General features: G+C 48.5%; 1 protein-coding gene across 1 annotated transcript in view; it reads right to left on the reverse strand.

Annotated features, from left to right (window-relative positions):
* Positions 1-12,461, reverse strand: part of A4galt (alpha 1,4-galactosyltransferase (P blood group)) — a 34,311-nt gene extending 21,850 nt beyond the window's left edge. The window contains exon 1 of the mRNA XM_021217322.2: positions 12,439-12,461. The gene's annotated coding sequence lies outside the window, so the exon portion shown is untranslated. The remainder of the gene's footprint in view (positions 1-12,438) is intronic.
* Between the last annotated feature and the right edge of the window lie 1,444 nt (positions 12,462-13,905).

Raw genomic sequence — 13,905 nt, forward strand, 5'->3', positions numbered from 1 at the left:
CCCCCCCCCGAGTGCTGGGATTAAAGGCATGCGCCACCACGCCCGGCTGGACCCAGGTCTTCTGCAAGAACAGCCAATGCTTTTAAATACACTTAGCCATCTCTCCAGCCTCTACTTATTAAGCAGCAAAGTCCCTTTAGGATGGTTAAAGAATTTATTTATTAAAATGCAAAGTCCCGAGCTGGTGAGACAGCTCAGCGGTTAAGAGCACTGACTGTTCTTCCAAAGGTCCTGAACTCAAATCCCAGCAACCAGTTTGGCCCCAATTTTATATTTGAACTCACATATCTTTAAGAAGAAAAGAATTTTAAAAGCCACCTTATTCATTCACTTGTTTTAATTTGTGCGTGGTCGTCCTGGTGGGGTACATGTGCCATGGTAAACTCTGGGGGGGCGCAGTGTCAAAGGACAACCAGTGAGAATCAGTTCTCTTTGTCCACCATGTGGGTCCTGGGGATTGAACTTAGGTCATCAGGCTCAGGGCAAGAACCTTTACCCACTGAGCCATCTGACCAAACCTGTCTTGAAGCCAAGAGACAAACTGGGCATGGTGGCATATGTTAACTGTAGAACTGGGGAATGGAGGCAGGAAAAAAAATTCAGGAATTCAAGGCCAGGCTGCACACTGAGTTCCAGTAGACCCTGCCACCAAGAATGGAAGAAGGGATGGGGTGTGGGGGGGGTGGCGGACAGCTTAACACTTTGGAGGAAAGGCCAGCAAGTGGTGGGGCCATGCCCTTAATTCCAGCACTCAGGAGGCCGAAGCAGGGGGATCTCTGAGTTTCAGGCTAGCCTGGTCTACTGAGAATTCCAGGAAAGCCAGGGCTAAGCAGAAAAACCCTGTCTTGAACAGAACAAAACAAAACAAAAAACACAAAGAAAGAACAAGTACTCCTAACTGTTGCTCCCTCTCTCCAGCCCCCCACCCCGCGAGCTTTAGGAAGTTTCAGAGCACAGATAAACAGAAAACCATGTATACACATGTTAATTTGAAGACAGGAGGATCTTACAAGCCAAACTGCTGCCTCCCTGAGAAGTTCTGCTGGGCCTGCCCACCCCCAACCCACCAAAATGGGCACGGGACAATTTGAACACACACAAAATGGCCCTTTAATAATGATGCGCAGTCAAAGATAGTTCTTTTGTTGTTGTTTCTGAAACAGTGTCTCAAGGATGGCCTTAAACTTACTGTGTAGCTGCAGAAGAGCTTGAACTCCAAATTCTCCTGCCTCTACCTCCGAGTGTTAGGGTGTACCACAGGTTTCACCAAACCCAGAGTGTGGGAAGCAGGTGTAGCCGCGCAGCCAAGATGGCACCCTGGAGCCGGGCGGTGGTGGCGCACGCCTTTAATCCCAGCACTTGGGAGGCAGAGGCAGGCAGATTTCTGAGTTCGAGGCTAGCCTGGTCTACAAAGTGAGTNCCAGGACAGCCAGGGCTATACAGAGAAACCCTGTCTCGAAAAACCAAAAAAAAAAAAAAAAAAAGATGGCACCCTGGCTCATTGCCAAGCCCCGTGATCCCTACTTACCAAGAACCTGAGCCTTCACACTTGTACGATCCTGTGCTGCTCACCTGATGAGTCACTGGCCTATCACCATGAGCCCTGCCTGCATGCACGGCTCGTGTTCAGAGCGTGCTGAACGCTGATTGGATCCAGGAGAGGCGGGAGGGATAAGATCAGAGGACGGATGGAGAAAAAGAAACTGAAGGATCCCAGAGATAAAGAAGAAGCTGCTTAAAACCCTCCTTGGCGTTCGTGTCATCCCCCCCCCCCCCGTCTCTGCCAGTTCGGGAGTTGTCCCCATTCCTTCAGTTCCTCTTGGGCAGCACCGACCAGGCTGCTTTCTTTCTGTGTGTGGCCCCGGGTGTCAAAAGTGTCACCAGCTGTCTGTGTTAGACGAGGTTGCCAAGTGCAAAATTGGTTATTACGGAGGGAGAGATTTGCTCCATTCATTGTTTTTTTTTTTTTGAAGGACAGGCCATGCTGTCTCTAGATCCAGCAATAGGTTCGCTTCTGTACCCTAGCCTACCCAAGCAGGGACTGGACATCCATCCAGATAGAGGGTAAGACAAAAGGAGTTAGGGGTAGGAACATCTGTTCTTTAAGGCCTTGTATGGCTGTTTCCTGTTGCATCTGGAACTAACTATATATTGTCTTCAGTGAAGACTGATTCAACTTTGGGTATAGTGGAGCCAAAGAGATTATTAGCTGTGTATTTGCATTATTGGTTTAGAAGACAAAATAAAACCTGATACTTTTACCTGATTATTGTAAATATTTGATCTTCAATCACTTGACAGTGTTTGGCTAGATCCAAAGAGAGTATGCCACTTATTAGAACAAAAGTATAAGGAAAAAAAATGTTCTTTTCTAATCCAAAGGTATATCTGCAGCATGCTTGACCTTAATGTACCAATTCTGATGGCATTTTCATGGATATTATTATCACTAAGACTTTGCTATGGTAAGGTCTTCAGTCTCTTTCATATGTCTTCCTTGTAACTTTTTCTCTTAATGTAGTTTTGACTCTGCCTTACCTTTGTAAATATTTGGCTTACATTGTCTCGGGGGGTATTCTGGAAAGACACCAAAATTGTGGGTTCATTTTTTTTTTTTTTTAAATAACTTCAGCTGTGCTAAACAGCATATTACCTCTGTATAAAATTCTTCAGGGAGTGTCACCTCAAATGCAATACTTTGGGTTTGTTTCTTTTCTTTAAAAAAAAAAAAGTATGAAACTGGAAGTGTGTGTATGTGTGCGCATAAGAGCGCCCATTTGGTGGATGCGACAGGTTGAGAGGAAGGGAGAATTAACTTGCTCCATGATGTTCGTGGTGTAAATTTTTGAGCTGGAATTTATTATAAGAATGTAAAACCTTAAATTATTAATAAATAACTATTTTGGCCAAAAAAAGTTATCCTCCTTTTTGTTTAATTAAAGTGGCTCCGGGATCACATTTGTCTTAGGTTGCCCTCATTCATGTTACATCCTTACCCGTCATAGGCGTGGTGAACTCATTTTCACCAGCCTGTCTTAGGTTGGTATGCCCATGTGAAAGTCTTACCCATCATAGATTAACGATCCAGTCTACTGAGCCAAACATGGGGCGAATTACCTGACCCTATAGCCGCTACAGCTTGAATCAACAACCGCTTCAACGGTTTATTGAAGCACCATTTTCTACTAAGTCTTACACCAACCAGGCTTATGGTTACACTGGAAAGTAACACTGTCTGGAATATTCTCCTTGAAAGCAGAGGAAGTGACATGCAGCAAAGGTGATCATGCACCATTTTCTACTAAGTCTTACCCCAAGCTAAGCAGGCTTATGGTTACACTGGAAAGTAACACTGTCTGGAATATTCTCCTTGAAGACAGAGGAAGTGACATGCAGCAAAGGTGATCATGCTAGTCACTTCCTCTCCACTGTCAGATGATTCATCNGAACTTCCCTCCTCACTCTCTTGTTCTTTAGCCTCTTTTCTTTTTTGCTGGTTTCGAGTTTACCTTTTTCTGCTTCTAATGCATGAGCCTTTACGACACCGTGGATTTGGCCGCGGGCGATTGGGACAATCTCTTTTAAAATGCCCAGCCTGGCCACAGGAAAACTTTTCTAACTTGGCATCAAACTTTCCACTTTTGCCCGCCAGGCAAGATTTAACTAAATTCAAAATTGCTAGCAGCTGCACCAATGCCACTCTTCACTCTTAACTTCGTCCATGTGCTGGGAACCTAACTTTGTCCCTCTACCGGGAGCCTAACTTTGTCCCTCTACCGGGAACCTAGCTTTGTCTCTCTACCGGGAGCCTAACTCCATCCCTATAGTGGGAACCTAACTTCGTCCCTCTACCGGGAGCCTTCTCCTAGCACTAGATTACCCTTACTTACCACGGAACTTGCCCGTAGCTCCTTTTTCGGGTGTGGTCGCTAGAAGTCAAAACACTGGCTGTTTTGTGATCCATTTGTGCAGCTGTACTCTGACCATTACTGGAGGCTGCCATGTTGCTTTCTGCCATTCCATGACCTTCGTGCTGCTGGTCAGCTTCATGGGAGGCAGCATCATGCCTGCTCTGAGATGACCTCTCCGCTTCCGCTGCCAGGGACTGTAAAAGCTGTCGCATACACAGTATGTCTTCGCTGTGCATGCTTTCCCATGTCCTGGCAGGTGCCAAGCTGCTCCTCCATGGCAGCCCTGATCTGCCTTGCTTCATACTCCAGCTGCTGTAAAGGCAGGCTATCTATTCTTTTTGTGAGGCTCTGAAGTTGAGCATAATACCAGTCCTTTTCCTTCTCTTGGGAATGACCCCATGGGGACAGGACTGCCTTATCCTGAGCAGCTTGATAGGAGCGAAGGGACATTTTTGAGCATAGTTTCACTCCAGGGAAATTACTAAGTTAAATTCCTTAAGATGCTCTAGTCAGTCAATCTGTCCAGAAGTCTTAGTCTCATCTTCAATACTTCCCTGTAGCTGCTTAAGTACTTCCTTCATATTAGATGCCTCGGTTTCCAGTTTTGTCAGATGACTGGAGTTATATTCTAGCTCTTGTTGAAGATTTGAGTTCTCCACCTTCAGTGCCTCAACTTGCTTTAACAACTGATCATATGAAGCTGCAGCCATCCTTGGCTACCCTTGGACCTGCCAGATGATCGCTCCGTGGCTGTAAGCTCAGGCGCTGCCTGGGCACCTCTCGTCCCCCAGGACTCTTCAAATACTACAGGCTGTTCTTCAAAGAACAAAAAAGTCCTCAGTATAAATGTTCAGCTCCTTTTAGATATGTCCTGAGACTGCTGTAACCCCAAATGCTCCCACGGTGATCTCCTTGTTTCCTTTGATTATGTCATGCAGGCTCACCAATGACCCCGACTTAGTCGGTAAAGCCCTCTTCTCAGTTTTTTCTTTTGGGTCTATCCATTGCACAGACGTGTACAAGCTGAAATGCCACAAAAATAGGACTCTTCTGACTGTGATGAAGTTTCTGAGCTTCCCTCAGAAGGAGGGCCCTTGTAAGGAGAGCGATACACTTCTCTCATATTAGAAAAATCTCTCTGGTTCGTAAAGGGCTTTCTTCCTTTTATATCTCCATTTGCTATATGGTGCAATGGATCTGCAGGCTTTATTGTCTCAATTTTTTCAGTTTTGTACTTGCAACGTTTCTTCTTTTTCTCTGGAGAAAACTTGAGATGTTCTATGATGTACAAATTATTCAGATCTACTTCTTTGCCAGTAAACTGCAGAGATTTGGATCTGATGAGGGGAAATGTTCTTCTTTTCTTTCTTTCTTTCTTTTTTTTTTTTTTTTTTTTTTAAGATTTATTTATTTATTATATGTAAGTACACTGTAGTTGTCTTCAGACACTCCAGAAGAGGGCGTCAGATCTTGTTACAGATGGTTATGAGCCACTATGTGGTTGCTGGGATTTGAACTCCGGACCTTCAGAAGAGCAATCGGGTGCTCTTACCCACTGAGCCATCTCACCAGCCCTGTTCTTCTTTTCAAATGATTGTCATCATAGGAAGAGAAACACCTTTTAGGGCTCGGATACCGATTACTTTTAGGGAGTTTTGAAATGTAATCTCCATCAAATTGAGAAATATTTCGACAACGTTGCATACAGAGCATTAGTTCCAAGACAACACATAAAACCAAAGACATGACAAGGTAACTCTGATGATCTGAAACCTCCCGCTTTAATTCTGCTACAGTTGCTGATAGGTTTGAAACAAGGTGTGTCATGTTGGTCAGTTGTGCCTGGAGCAAGTGGATGGCTTCAGTTTGCCGCTGGTCATGCTCTTCTGCTATCCGTGAAGTATTCTGAAGCTTATTGAAAGCCTTCTGCATTTCTTCCATTTGTTTTCGGTACCTTTGACTAAACCTGCGCTCGGGGCCGGTCGCTGCATTGCCTTCCTCCATACTCTAGGGGCCCAGAGCTCGGGCAGCAGCCAGGCTAGAGTCCCAGGAGAAGGGAGGCATACATAGGGGGCGCTTCCCCGCTCTACCTTCCTCAGCAGTAGCCGACTGCACTCCCTGGGAGCAGCATCACACCAGCCTCGGTCCGCTGCTCCTGGAGAAAAGTTCCCCATATGCGCCACCAGATGCCGCAACCCCAAACTCCGACCAGCAGAGATGGGGAAAAAAATGACATGCCAAGGAGGGTTTTAAGCAGCTTCTTCTTTATCTCTGGGATCCTTCAGTTTCTTTTTCTCCATCCGTCCTCTGATCTTATTCCTCCCGCCTCTCCTGGATCCAATCAGCGTTCAGCACGCTCTGAACACGAGCCGTGCATGCAGGCAGGGCGCATAGTGATAGGCCAGTGACTCATCAGGCGGACAGCACAGGATCGTACAAGTGTGAAGGCTCAGGTTCTTGGTAAGTAGGGATCACGGGGCTTGGCAATGAGCCAGGATGCCATCTTGACTGCCACAGCCACACCCACTTCCCACACCAGAGCTCCATGCATGCTCCACAGGCAATTCACCACATCCTTAGCTCCCAAGGACATTTTTCAATGGAGGAGGAATGAAAACGGACACACTCAGAAAACATCTCTCACCTGTTGAGATCAGCAAAACCCCAAATACTACATGACTTACACTTCCACATTACTGTTTATTAAAGGAAGTCAGGACAGGACCTAGAGGCAGGAGCTGACGCAGAGCCCATGGAGGGGTGAGGCGCTGCTCACTGGCTTGCTCTCTATGGCTGGCTCAGCCTGCTTTCTTATAGAACCCAGGACCACCAGCCTAGGGATGACATCATCCCCCATGGGATGGCCCTCCCCCATCAACCACTAATTAAGGAAATGTCATACAGCTGGACCTTATGGAGGCACTTTCTCAATTGAGGCTCCCTCTCCGATGACTCTAGCTTGTGTCCAGTCATAAAACCAGATTAATAATACTAGGCAGCAAGGCGTGCAGACACACACACACACACCATATTTGCGTGTATGCAACAATAATTTTTAAAATATAAGTACATAGAAGGGTGTGTTGCCTCGATGGCAGAGTACATTTGTAGCATGCATGAATGCGAACAAGGGTTTTAGAGTCCTAGGTATGGTTGACGAGAAGGTTTTCATTGTAGATATGAGAATACAGTTAGAGGCATCATCTGGCCAGAGTCCAGACTGAACAGGGGCCCTGAGATGAGGGTGAGGGAGGAGAGAGAGGAGGAGGATCAATGGACCAAGTGAGAAGCTGAGGGCCGAGAGAGGAGCAGAACAAAGGGAATTCATGACTGAAATGTCAGGTTTATATAGGAACGAGGAGCTGGTCCCTGGGTGGGAGAAGTTTAAGGTAGACTCATCCTTAGCTACCCGTGAGGGCTGAGGTGCTGGGAGGAGCCACAGGTAACTGAGTGAGCCTCATCCTGGGTTTCTTTGGACCTGACAATGCACAAGGCCTGTGTTCAAGTCAGCAAAGAAAGTAATTTAAAAGTATATGGAAAGCCGGGCATGGTGGCGCATGCCTTTAATCCCAGCACTTGGGAGGCAGAGGCAGATGAATTTCTGAGTTCGAGGCCAGCCTGATCAACAAAGTGAGTCCAGGACAGCCAGGACTACACAGAGAAACCCTATCTCGAAAAAAAACAAAAACAAAAAACAAAAAAAAAAGTATATGGAAGACATGTGCAAACACTGTGCTAGCTCATAAAAGCTACTTTAGTGTTCTGGGATTCTAGAGCAATGCCTCATGAGTAACTAAGGATGAGTCTGTGAAGTGAAGCCCCCAGGTTAATGTATCCAGCCCCCATCTCCAGAGCACCACTGCTTCCTGTCGGTGAAGGTTGCTGCCTGCCTTCCTCCTATTTTCCTACTTTGATGCCAGAAGTGGTTTCTACCTTCAGACTTTCAGAAACACCACAGCAAATGGATCCCACTTTAGATCCCCATACTTAACGTCTTGCAGAAAATCTACTACTCCTATATGGCTAGCTCCTCGAAAGGAGAGTTCTGGGTCAATGGCAGGTAAATGTCACTTTACAGACACAGTGACAGCCTATTCTCCCACCTGCCTGCCCACACTTTCACAGGGGCCCTCCAGGCACGAGCCTGTGCTCCACACTGGTATCATTTTACTTTCTGCTATTCATCCAGTGCGGTTATCCCCTGGAGGTTAAATACATCAATCTCAGAAGTAGTGGGTAGAGGAGTATTCACAAGAAGTTAGGGAGGGGCGAAGAGGGGAGGATCCTCTTGATTGCTTCAGACACCAGACTCAGTTAGCTAGGACTTGGCTGTGTGGTGCACATTAGGTGTTCTGGCCATAGCCAGAAACAATGCATATTTCAGAATAACTAGGTTCTGGCATAGAGAGGGTGTTTGATGACTTTCAAATGCTAACTGCGCTGCAAGCCTGTATTCAGGTAGCAAACTGTCCCCTGAACATACCCTACAGATACTGCCCCTCAATCCCATTGGGCTTTTTTGGGGGCAGGAAGGACAGGGTCTGTCTGTGTAGCCCTGGCTCTTCTAGTAATAGCTCTGTAGACCAGGCTGGCCTCAAACTCAGCAATCCACTTGCCTCAGCCTCCCAAGTGCTGGCATTAAAGGTGCAAGCCACTACACTCAGTTCAATTTGTAATCTTTTTTTATAAGTGTTTTTTAAGATGTATTTATTATTTATGTAAGTACACTGTTGCTGTCTTCAGACACACCAAAAGAGGGCATCGGATCCCATTACAGACGGTTGTAAGGCACCATGTGGTTGCTGGGAATTGAACTCAGGACCTCTAGGAAGAACAGTCAGTGCTCTTAACCGCGAAGCCATCTCTCCAGACCCTCAATTTGTAATTTTTTGTTTGTTTGTTTTGTTTTGTTTTGTTTTATTTGTTTTTTTGAGACAGGGTTTCTCTGTGTAGCCCTGGCTGTTCTGGAACTCACTCTGTAGACCAGACTGGCCTTGAACTCAGAAATCCGCCTGCCTCTGCCTCCCAAGTGCTGGGATTGAAGGCGTGTGCCACCACGCCCGGCTTCAATTTGTAATCTTAAAAAGTTGAAACCAAGGCACAGCTGGGAAATGGAAATGCTGGGTGGGATTCAAACATCATTTACCAGCTGAAAGGGGTCAATCTCCAAGACTGCTCTGGAGCAGAGGTTCAGAGTCGCAGTGATGAAGAAAGGCTGGATCCTGAGTTTTGTCTCAAAAGGATAGCTGAGAGTAAGAAGAGTCTGGCCCTTTGTGGGGCTGCCACCAGGGACCTTCTGGAAGGAGCAATGAAACACTACTAACACCTGGATACCCCTGTCCTGCCCTCTCTCCCCTCCCCGCCTCTCTTCCCCACCCCCCACTCTCCACTCTGACTTTAAACTCCTCTTACTCCTTCTGCCTGTAGGTGTGAGCCAGCACACCTGCTTTGGAACAATGTCTTCCGCCCCTTTATCATCTTCCCATCTCCAGCTTGCTAAGAGCTCTTTGTTTCCCAAGCTTCCAGTTTACACCGGAAGGTGTGGCCTCAGAGGCTTCGAGCTTGTGGGAGAACAGGAGCCCAGAGGAGAGCTACAGGCTAGAGTGTCCAGACCAGCTCTGTGGATAGGGCTCCACCCAGATGGAAATGAAGGTCCCCTGGGAAAGAGAAAGGGGCACTCCCTTACCAGAATCGTAGGGCTCCACTTCATTAAATTTACCAGACTGAAAGCTCAGAAGGGAAATAACCACCTGCGAGTATTTCTCCATCTCTAGTGTGTGTGTGTGTGTGTGTGTGTGTGTGTGTGTGCCTCCAGAGGAGGCTCAAACAGCCAGACCAACCATAGCAGAAGGGACTTGGAGAGTTCTGAAGATCTTTCAGCTACGGACAGAAGCCTTGCTCTCCCCTGAGGCGTCCCATTTTCCCCCAAAGGCGCGCAAAGCCAGTTCAAAGAGTGTTCTCTAAGCCTGTTTCTCCCGGTTCTTGCCCGTACCTCTCTCTGGAGTAGGTTCATTCATTCTTCCCGGTTTAAAGCAAAATTAAAATTAAAAACTTGTTCCTTGGGGCTGGGGGTGGAATCCAGTTTCTAGACTGCTAATATGAAGGGAGCCCTGGGTTTGATCCCCAGCACCCCATAAAATGGCCATGATGGTCAGTGTAGTTGCAGCATTCTGGAGGGGGAAGAAGTTTAAGTCTAGTCTTAAAGCATTATGGCATGTTAGAAACCAGTTTGTGTTACATGAGACTCTGTCTTAAAACCAACCAACCAACCAAACAAACAAACAAAAAACCAACAACAACTTAAATTAATAAAAACTCAGCTCCTGGGACTGGCTCAGCAGTTAAGAATACTTGGAGGATCCAGGTTTGATTCCCAGCAACCCCATAGTAACTCTCAACTCCAGTTCCAGTTCAGACATCATTTTTGACCTCCAAGGACACCAGGCATGGGTGGAGTGCACATACCAACTGGCAAAAATGTTCATTCATAGTAAATAAATAAATTCAAAACCAAACAACAACAACAGAAAAAACCCAAAACACCCAGCTCCTCAAACATAGCTGAAATCTACAATAAAGGAGACACACTTTGCCAAAAAGCAGCCCAGGGGCAAAGCCCTTAAACCCGATGAACAGCACACAGACTCTTAGCTGCTCCCTGTTTGACCCAGTGGTTTCGATTCTAGAGAAAATAGAGATACATACCCACCAGCTGAGGAACTGTTCCCAGGCTAGGGGCTTCGGCAGAGCCAGCCGGTGAAACTGGCTCACACTGAACAGTCTAATTCTTTCCTCAGGAAAATCTAACCATTCATAAGCTGTATGCATTTATAATGATGTAACAGTATCTAGGTGGGCATGGTGACACAGGCCTTTTCATTCCAGCACCCTGGAGGCAGAGGCAGGCAGATCTCTGAGTTGGAGAGCCTGGTCTACACAGTATTCTAGGGCAGCCAGGGCTACACAGTGAGACCCTGTCTCAAAACAAGGGATAACAGTATCTAAAAGAACCAAATGCATTGTGCAACAAAAACCAGGGCAGTTGAGGCGGCTCAGTAGTAAAGCTGTTATTTGAGGTCATTGAAGGTCTGGACTTCCCCCACCCCTTCCACCTCCACCCCTAAGACCAGGCTGTTTTGGGGTGATATGGTAGGTCACAGTCGCCTCTAGAGATTCAACCAACCCTGCCCACACCCTGGGACATTCATCCCTTCTCCCATGAGTGAACAACCTTTCTCTGGGACTAATCCTTGTCAATAGACAGCTGCAGAGCCTTAATTGGTTCAAAGAAACAAAGCAACCCCTACAGAATTTTTAAATTGGTCCCCACGACTCCCGAGCTGTCCAGGCAGGGGGGACCTGCCCTTGAGGTATAGAAGAAGCCTTTTCAAAAACAAAACAAAACAAACAAATAAACCCGGGAGGCCCACCCCAGTTTCTCTCGCAGCCTCCCAGCTCCTGTGAGTTTTGTCTTTCGTTCGAGGACTTTCCTTTACGGGATTTCTGCTGCGGAAGGTCAGAGACTGGGGGAGGGCGAGTGGCCAGCAGCTCTGCTATATTGGAGTCCCCATTCTTAGGGAGGAGAAAGGTCAAGGGGGGAGGGAGGGAGGGTGGGCTGAGGGGGAGCCGGAGGGTGTCACTTCAGAACCGGCTGGGGTTGCAGCAGCTGGATTGCTGTGGACGTGACAGAGTAGAGGTGGAAAAGGATACTTTTAATCTCCAGTGAGCTAGAGACTCAATGGACTCTGCCAAGGAGATGAGAAGAACTTCTAGCTCCAGATGACATGTGAAGACACTGAGGCAAGGAGGCTCACCCTAACAGTGAAAAGGGGTGGATAAGATAAATCTCCCAGGCGCAGCCTCTTCCAACCCCATCCGGCTTCCAGTCCCACACCTCAATTGTTCTCATCTGAAGAAGGGGAGTAGCGGGAGCGTGCTGATCCGGGACCGAGCGCTGGGTCCCGCGGCCTCATGCTGGCTTCCCTTGCTCCCTCGCTTTTCCCAGGCTACCCACTCCACCTGAAGATCCTTCCCCGTGCAGGTCCGAAGCCAGAGCATCCGGAAAGCCCAGCGCCAACTCCCAACCCGGAGCCCTCCCTGCACCGCGCGGCATTCCATTCCTCTCCGGGATGCGCCCCGCCGCGACCTCCCAGAGCTCCTGAACGCCCAACGTCGCCAAGCAGCGCTTTGAGATCTGGACTTCGGATTCCCAGTCGCCCCCCTCCCCCGTGAACCTCGCCCTCCGAGGGCCGCCGGGGCTGCAGGAAGGAATTGCGGGATCCTAGTTGGTCCCAGACTAGCTCGCGCCGCGCTCTACTTCGGGGCGCAGCTCGGGTGCGGGCGGCAGCTGAGGGACCACGGCGCGGAACTGGTGCTCGCACCATTGTCGCCTGTGGAACAGGTGGCCAGGCGGGGACCCGGGTCCCAGGTGTCTTTCAGCTCACCTCCCTTTCCAGCCTGGAACAGGGGCGCCCCGGATCCCAACGAGATCCCCCTGCCCGATGCCCTATCCCTGAGACCCAGGTACCTCCGGCTCCCTCGGCGGCGGGCGGCTACTGCGGCCCTGGAGGGCGGTGGCTTGAGCCTGGCGGACAGGAGCACCGCCCCTCCAGCCCTGGGCGGGGTCAGGCCTTTTTGCCCCGCGGGTCCCTCTCCGCCTGCAGCTAGTCCTGTCTAGGGGTGGGGGTGGGCACGACCTGAGTCATCAACAGCCAGTAGCCAACAGGTGTGAGCAGCCTCCTGGCCACCCATGCCTCGCGGGTCACAATCCTATTCAAAACCTTCCGGTTCTCTCTCCAGCCCATTCTGCCCCAGAACTCCCAGCAATCCTCCTGCCTCAGCCTCCTAAGTCACTCCTCCAAGACAGGGATGAATCCCCTACCCGTGGCTCTATTGTTTTCCATTTAACAGATGAAAAAAAAAAAAAAAAAAAAAAAAGCCAGGCTCGAAGCGGTTTGGTTAATGACATAAATGTTCTGCAGTTGAGAAGCGGTGACATCTGAGTCTTGAGTCAGGCTGATGCCACTGCCCAGCGTCTATTCCAAGTACTTCTCACTCCCTGCTCTGGCCTGCTGTGACCCAAGGAAGGTCCAGGCCCACTGCATGGTGTTGCTTAGTGGCAATTTCCCTGGCCAGCTCTCCTCTCGGGCTAGATGCCAATGTGCCCTCGCTGCCTCTCTTTCACCATACAAACCTGTGTCCAGGACGCTGAGAAAATGGAAACACCCTATTCCAACCCTGAAAACAGCCTGCATAAACAGGCTTTGTTAAAGCGAATCTGTGGAAAATTCTCACCCCTTCACCCCACTTCTGACAACTACCCTGGTCTTGGCTATGCCCACCCTTTCCCATTATTCCAGGAGATCCCCAGCCTCCAGCTGCTAGCCATTGCTGCTCCTGCCCCTCTCTCCTCTTCCCAGGCCATTCCCATTAGTGCTCATCACTCCCAAGGTTGATTTTTGGTTTGGCTTTGCCAGACTGCTTCTCATTCTAGCCCATGGCTTTCTTGTAAACCACAGTGGCCTCAAACTTGTGACAACCCCTCTAGCTTTCACCTCTCAAATGCTGGGATAACAGAGTTGCTCATCTTAAAACTCAAACAAGGAGCTCCGCCGGCCTTTGTGGTATACTTCTTCTCAATCCCTGCACTCAGGAGGCAGAGGCAGGCAGGTTTCTGGGAGTTCGAGGCCAGTCTGATCTATAGAGAGCTTTCTAGGCCAAGCGAAGGCTACACAGTAATGGATAATGAATGGTGTTGTGTTGAAGACCCTTCAGCAGTTAAGAGCATTGCTGCTCTTCATGGGGAGCTGAGTTCGATTCCTAAAGCCCACACCAGAAGGTTTACAACTGCCTGTGACTCCAGCTCCAGAGAGTCTCAAATTGTCTTCCAGATTCTGAGGGTACCTGCACCCACACAGCTACACAGTTGTACGAAGAAGAAGAAGAAGAAGAAGAAGAAGAAGAAGAAGAAGAAGAAGAAGAAGAAGAAGAAGAA

The sequence above is a fragment of the Mus pahari genome, chromosome 17 (genome assembly GCF_900095145.1).
Source record: "Mus pahari chromosome 17, PAHARI_EIJ_v1.1, whole genome shotgun sequence".
In the NCBI taxonomy this organism is placed as follows: domain Eukaryota; kingdom Metazoa; phylum Chordata; class Mammalia; order Rodentia; family Muridae; genus Mus; species Mus pahari.